The following is a 7,500-nucleotide window of genomic DNA, read 5'->3' on the forward strand; positions in this document are numbered from 1 at the left end:
GGTTCTCTCCCCTGTGGTGTACACACCTTACAGGCCCTCTCTCCTGTGGTGTGCAGGGAGAGATCACCCAATTGGCGAGGCATTATTGTCACTCACTTGGCGTGATTCTCCAGAGCTAAAGCCTCCAGACTTGAGCTTGATTACGATATTATTTGACAACAAACTACACAGAGAGCTCCGCCAATTTCTCGTGGTTCGCCGCGACAATTGGCCAGGCCTTCTCTTGTAGTAAGTGCCCCACTACCGCTCCCTTGGAGAGCGAGGTTTCAAACCAGGTCTGGACCCTCTGGTCCTGGACATAGTTTGTGGCCACGTACCAAGGGCGTCTTTTCGGTGTCTTACTCTTGCCCTCTCTTTCTGATTTCCTGGTGCAGCCTGGGCCTGCGGGAAACGTTGATTTCCAACATTCGCCTGGGCTGCGGTGACGTGATCACACCCCCCTTGTAGCAGGATTGGGGTGCAGAGCGTTTACCACACCAAAACTCCAAGTTCAGCCCACCCAGGGGGATCTCCTGTCCTGTGGTGCTGAAGGGTCGAGTGTAGGGATCAGAGCTTTTTGTGAGGCCCTTCTTCAGACCTCACCCAGAGAGGAGGTATAAAGATAACCCCGAAAGGGGACAAATCATTTTCCAACTCTCTAATGACCACAAAATGAATCCGACCATGGCAGTCACCCTGGAGCCTTTCAAGGCTGCAGGGGGGCGAAAGAAAACCCAAAAGCAGGCCGAACGTGTCCGGCCTGCTGAACCGAGCAAGGACAAGACAGAAACACCAACCACAAAGTCTGTCCTTGCACACCAGACTGAGGGAAGCCTGAACTCCCCTCAGAACTCCCTCAGTCAAGAAGGGGCTCCAGCTGTACCAGCCAAAACAGCTGCCCCCACTTCCAAAGGCCTTAAACCCCTGCAAAGGGGAGGCGTGAAGCGACGAAGGGTGGAGACTGACTCTGATGAAGAGGCAGAACACACCCCAAGTCGACTAACGCGGTTTAAGGTACCAAAAAAACCTGAAGACTTCGACAATGCATACCAGCTGGTAAGGGCATTGGAGAAGGAAAGAAATGTGAGATTATCAATCCGAATCTCCAGAGATGAGGGCATGATCATTGCCCCCAAAGACAAAGCCACCATGAACTTCCTGCAGGAAATCAAGGTGCTTAAAGATGGGAGGAAGGTGTGTATCTCACCACTAACCTCCCAAGAGAAAAAATCCAAGATGGTGCTACTTGGCTTTCCACTAGGGTTCGACGTGGAGGTGATCACGTCTCTACCACAAGTGGTGGAGGCTTCCCGCATGACCAAAGGGAAGTCTCCAACCAGGCAAGTCCTTGTTATCCTCAAGGGAGCCCCAATCACCACCCTTGATCTGGGTAACTGGGGCTCATACAAGCTCAGAACATATGTGCCAGAGCCCTTGAGGTGTTTCACGTGCCAAAAATTCGGGCATCACCAGGCCAACTGCAAGGCCAAAGCCAAATGTGGTGTATGCAGCGAGGCACACGAAACGGAAGTGTGTATTAAGGCACACAAAGATGGCCAGAAGGACACAACAGCCAAGTGTCCAAACTGTGCCAAAAAACATCATGCCTGGAGTCTGGCTTGCTCTGTCAGGAAACAGGCAGTTATTAAAAAGCAGGAGTTAGCCAAAAAACGTCCTGACTTTGTCCCTGCGCCCCCAGGTACCTATGTCTGGGGTCAAAACAAAAAACAAAATAAAAAGGAGAAGACTCCCCGACCTCCTAAGAGGAAGGAGTCGCCCCCACAGAGAAAATTGGATACCTCTAACAGAGAGGAATTCCCCGAGCTTGCTAGTGGCAAAACCACAAAAAAGAACCAAAGGGAAAAAGGTTCAAAGTCCACAGCAATGGTCCCCCCAGTATATGATAATCTTTTCTTTGACGAGAAAGATATGACTCTCCTGTTGAGTGCTGTAGTTTCTGCAGTAGCAACAGCCTTGGGGAGGACCAGTGAGGAGGCGGAGAAAGCAGTGCAGGTCGCCATGACGGCTATGACCCAAACTGTGGCGGCTCTGAAGGGAAGGAAGCTAGAAACCTCCAAACCGATAACGAGCAGCGCTCCCCTCCCCAAATCCTCGGATGACAGGCTAGCTTCAAAAGAAACATCACATAAAACCCCAGCTAGTCTGTCAGGACAGGCTGAAACTGTGCAGCAGGCCGAGTCTGTACAGCCAAAGTCTCGTCCTACGACCCAAGGTGACACTTCCAACCTAGGCCCTACACCCCCTGGTAAGGCCTTAACCGGAGTGTCTGACTTAGAGGAAGTTGTACAATCCTCAATCAATGAGGATTTGTATCTATCTGATGCCACCAGCACTGGGGCATCGGAAGATGAAGCAAGTGACACTGAGTAACCATCATGGCACACAATCTAAGCATACTGCAGTGGAATATCTGTAGCTATAAAAGCAAGAACTCATTTCTCCAGTCCATTGTGCGAGCAAGGAGCATTGACGTCGTCATGCTCCAGGAGACACTAACAATGGGATCCGTGTACTTCTCAGGATATCATGCCTTCACCACTCCAAACCTGGATGGTGCTAGAGGCCTGATGACCCTGGTAAAAGAAGCTATCCCTTGCTCCTTAATAGCCAATCCGCCGCACTGTGGAGATGGTGTTGAATCTCTTGCTGTTGAGATTCAGCTACCTGGGGGCTCTATAAAAATATACAATATTTATAGCAAACCACTGTGTGAGAGCTTAGATCTAAACCAGGTCTGTGCTACTGCAGCACAAGACCGAGTGATCATAGGGGGAGACTTCAATGCACACATGGCCATGCTGAATCCCCGCAAAAGGCCGAACACGGCAGGCATTCACATAGCAGAAGTGCTTGAGACATTCCCTGAGATCGCTCTTCTCAACACCAAAGAACCAACGCATGTGAAGGGAGGGGTCCTAGACCTCACCTTTGCCACTGCAACAATGGTGGAGAGAATTCGATGGTGTGTTGATGATACAGTTACTAGTGATCACTACGGCATAGTCACCACACTAATGGATGCAGGTTCAGCCCAAAGACCACATCACATTCCTAAATGGAAAACTGACAAGGCCAACTGGTTTGCCTTCCAAGAAGGCTTGGCTCGATGTCTGAAAGACAATGAACCCAATAACGATAATGAAGATGTGGATGTGCTAGAGGCAAGGCTAATCCAGGCCATAAACCAGGCAGCCTCACAAACCATTCCCAAAACTCGTCCATGGTCCAGAACTCACAAAGACGCCTGGTACTATAATGACGAGATCAAAGAGGTCAACCACAGGGTTAATATGTGTAGAAAAAACTTCCGACGGCAAAGATCTCTCGACAATCTGGCCCTGCTGAGGGAAGCTGTTGTGGATGCCAAGGAAACTGCCAACAGAGTAAGGCAGGAAAAATGGCTGGAATGGTGCCAGTCTTTTGGGTACCAGACCAGCCTTACAGAGTTGTGGAAACGGGTCAGGCAAGCGACAAGCCGCCAAGCCCCGAAATGCACTCATCATGACCCACAATCAGAGGCTAACAGATTGGTGCTTGAGTTCTCTGCCAGAACCAGCACCAACAATCTGCCTCCAATGATGAGAGAAAAACAACAAAACTTAAATCCAGAAAGACTTGCTCTCATAAGAGACAAGGCACTCGAAGCTGATGAAGCAGATGCCTTGTTCTCTCTTAGGGAACTAAGAAAATCATACAAATCCAGTTCTGGGTCAGCACCGGGATCTGATGGGATCTCTCACCCCATCATTTCGCATCTAGGCCTTGCAGGAGAACTTGCATTCTTGCAGGTTATCAACAAATCCTGGCAAACAGCCACGGTGCCCCAGAGCTGGAAACAAGCCACAATAGTTCCCATCCCAAAGCCAAAGGAGCCTGGCAAGTACCGCCCCATCTCTCTTCTCAGCTGCCTGGGCAAAACAGCTGAGAAGATGGTACTCAACAGGCTCCGATGGAAAACGGGTCCCCCCCATGAACACCTGCACGGGTTCACAAGGGGTAAGAGCACTGCTCATAGCATTTCCACACTCTTAAGCACAATCTGCACCTCGCCCGCCGTGGTTGTCTTCCTTGACCTGGAGAAGGCTTTTGAGTTGGCAAGTCCACTTGCCATTCAAGAGACCCTAATCCACAAAGGAGTCAAAGGCAGACTCTTGGCCTGGATAGCTGACTATTTTAAAAATAGATCAGCAAATGTCAGATTTCAAGGCCACCTCTCACAGCACATGCCACTTGAAAATGGAACTCCTCAGGGAGGGGTTCTTAGTCCAGCCCTGTTTAATACCCTCATGTCCAACATACTCGACATTCACCTGCCAGAGGGATGCAAGATCATCTCTTATGCAGATGACTTGGCAATCATAGCCTCTGGCAACCACTGCCTAACTAGGGCTCAGCGTTGTCTGAACCTGGTGTCTGAAGAGTGTTGTAGGACGGGTCTAAAAATATCAGCAGCAAAATCCAAAGGAATGGCTCTGAGAACCAATGTCAGAAACAAAAAACTCACCATACAGGGTATGGATCTGGAATGGGTGAAGGAATATCTATACCTTGGTGTATGGATAGGACATACACTCACTTTCAAAAAGGAGATCCAATACCTGCTTGACAGAACCAAGGAAAGACTGTCAGTCATGAAAGTCATGACAGGGAGACACATAGGAGCAGGACACAAAGTACTAAGATCATTCTATGTACATGCTGTCCGTCCTATTATTGACTATGCATCTGTCGCCCTCATTGCTTCCAGCACAACATTAAAAGAAAAACTGGAAACAATACAAAACGAAGCAGCCAGGATCATTCTAGGGGCACCTAAGTGGACAAAGGTCATCAACCTCCTCATGGAAACTGACTTACCGTCCGTGGACACTAGAATTGATCTAATGGCAGCACAGTTCCTTTCCAATGTCCTGCAGGCACCCACAAACTCCTATTTAAGACAAAGAGTTCTCAGACGCCTACAACAAGATTATCAGTTGTTTGCAGACAACTCCTGGCTCACACATACAGCCAGAGTTTTGATACGCTTTCAACTAAAAGATTCATTGCTTGCCAAGGGTATGGACTCCCCCCACCCTGATTACAAAGAACCCCCACCGTGGGCAAACGAAATGATCGAATTCTCAATTCTAAATCTCACAATGAGAAAAGATCAATATTCCATGCCTAGCCTAAAGGCACAAGCACAAAGGGTCATGGAACAAATAACTCCGCCGGGTAGTATAACTTACTACACGGACGGATCCGTGGATCCAATAAACCATACTGCAGGCGCCGGCTTTGCAACAAAGGATACCACAGCATCCATTAGGGTCACTGACAATGCCTCAACGCTTCAGGCTGAAACGGTTGCGATCATGGAAGCATTGACACACGCGTCCCTGAGGGGAGGGCACGTTGTCATTCACACAGATTCAAGAGCAACTATTGACAGTTTACAGCATAGCATGCCCCCAGATAACATCTACCTCTTGACAACAGTACTATACATAGCCCAAAGAATCCTTAGTCAAGGTAGAAGAATCATCATAAACTGGGTCCCAAGCCACATAGGCATACAAGGGAACGAGCTTGCTGATAAACTAGCCGAAAAGGGCAGGGGTATGCCCCCATCCTCCATGATCGTTAAACCCAGCCGAAGGGGACTGAGCCAAGGTACCAAAGCTGCAGCGTGTGCGGTCCTCCGGGGAGCACATAGAGAAAACATCACAAAATCGCTCGCTGCCAAGTGGTACTCAGATGCTTCAGGCTATGAGCCACTGGCCCTTCCTCCAAACACAAAAAGAGGTACCGAAGTCATACTATTCAGACTAAGACTAGGTTACCAATGCGCTTGGCAAATTATTGACAGTGAGTCTGGGAGGTCATATAAACACTGCGGCGAGCCTAACGCCACCCTGTTACATTACTTGCAGAATTGTGTACACACACAATTTCTGAGACAGGGACCACCCACCACAGCCGCCGGGCTGGTAAAAAGGGTGTGCAACATGCTTTCACCATGGCAGCTGGATCGCTTGCTTGCAATCCAGCCACCGCGGTAAGCATGCAGTTCAAAGAAAACATTTGAGTTAACTAGAAATAGTTAACACAGGCCGGGCCACCCCAGAGAAAAGGCCCGGGCGAAGCATGACTTCGCAAATCTAACTGAACTGAACTGAACTTGCCTCCTCAGACCCGAAGATGGAATCGAGGACGATTCCGAAACTGTTGTCTCACTTTCCTCAGTAAATCTAGTTTGTGCATTGTGGGTTTTTCTTCCATATATATATAAATATAAATATATATATATATATATATATATATATATATATATATATATATATATATATATGTATATATATATATATATATATATATATATATATATGAATATATGTATGTATGTATGTATATATATACATATATATATATATATATATATATATATATATATATGCGCGTGTGTATGTATATTTGTGTATATACATATATATATATATATGTGTGTGTGTGTGTGTGTGTGTGTATTGTATACATATGTATTCATTAAATATATATTTTTCACACATGTATGTATGCCTGTGTGTGTGTGTATTGTAGACATATGTATTCATTAAATATATATTCTTCACACATGTATGTGTATGCCTGTGTGTGTATATTATATACATATGTATTCATTAAATTTATATTTTTCACACACATGTACGTATGCGTGTGTCTATGTATATATGCATACATGTCATAGCTGGGGAATGCAGAAAAAGAGAGCGGAAGCGAGGGGCGTAGAGGAGCGGAAGCAGAGGCTCCCCATGCAGAAGCCATAGGAAGAACCCTAAATGCTCCCTTAGCGGGTAGCACAACCTAACAGTGTGGCAATAAAGGAAATAACCCCCTGTCTACATTGATTACCCAAGCACTACCCTATAATCTCTTCAGTTCTGAATGTAATCGTAAGTACACCACCATCGCCTGCATGACTGGTCTAACGCAGGCCCTCTTCCTTCACGATATTTGCAAAGCAAACCCCCACTCAACCTTCAGTGCTCACCCCGGGGATGAGACGTCATCGCATCAACGCGTCAAAAAACTATGCATCATACTGACCAAATTTTGTTTCAAACAGACATGATAAGCCTTGAATGACACGGTGACATTGCTACGAGAAGCCATAACAGGGTACTACATCATCCAGCGCTAAGGTCTTGCAGAGAATGAATTCAGTAACAGGTTTAGAATGGAACCTAAAACTATTTACCACGCGTAAAAGATGAAAATTGCGTAATGGCGTGGCAGTGCAAAGCATATAGCTGGGGCGGGCACAACGGCTCGGCATCAGACCCGCCCCGATGCTCAGTATCAGCGCTGTGACCTTGCCCCACGAAACGCCGCGAGGGTCTTTCTGACAGACGACTTCAGCTGCTGGACTTTGACAGTGACAGATCAAGATCATTCTTGAGATGGGTTGCACTTGTTGTATATCCTCATGTCGTAAGTCTTTTTAAAAATAAATTTCTG

Source organism: Penaeus vannamei, chromosome 15, assembly GCF_042767895.1.
Source record: "Penaeus vannamei isolate JL-2024 chromosome 15, ASM4276789v1, whole genome shotgun sequence".
Lineage (NCBI taxonomy): Eukaryota > Metazoa > Arthropoda > Malacostraca > Decapoda > Penaeidae > Penaeus > Penaeus vannamei.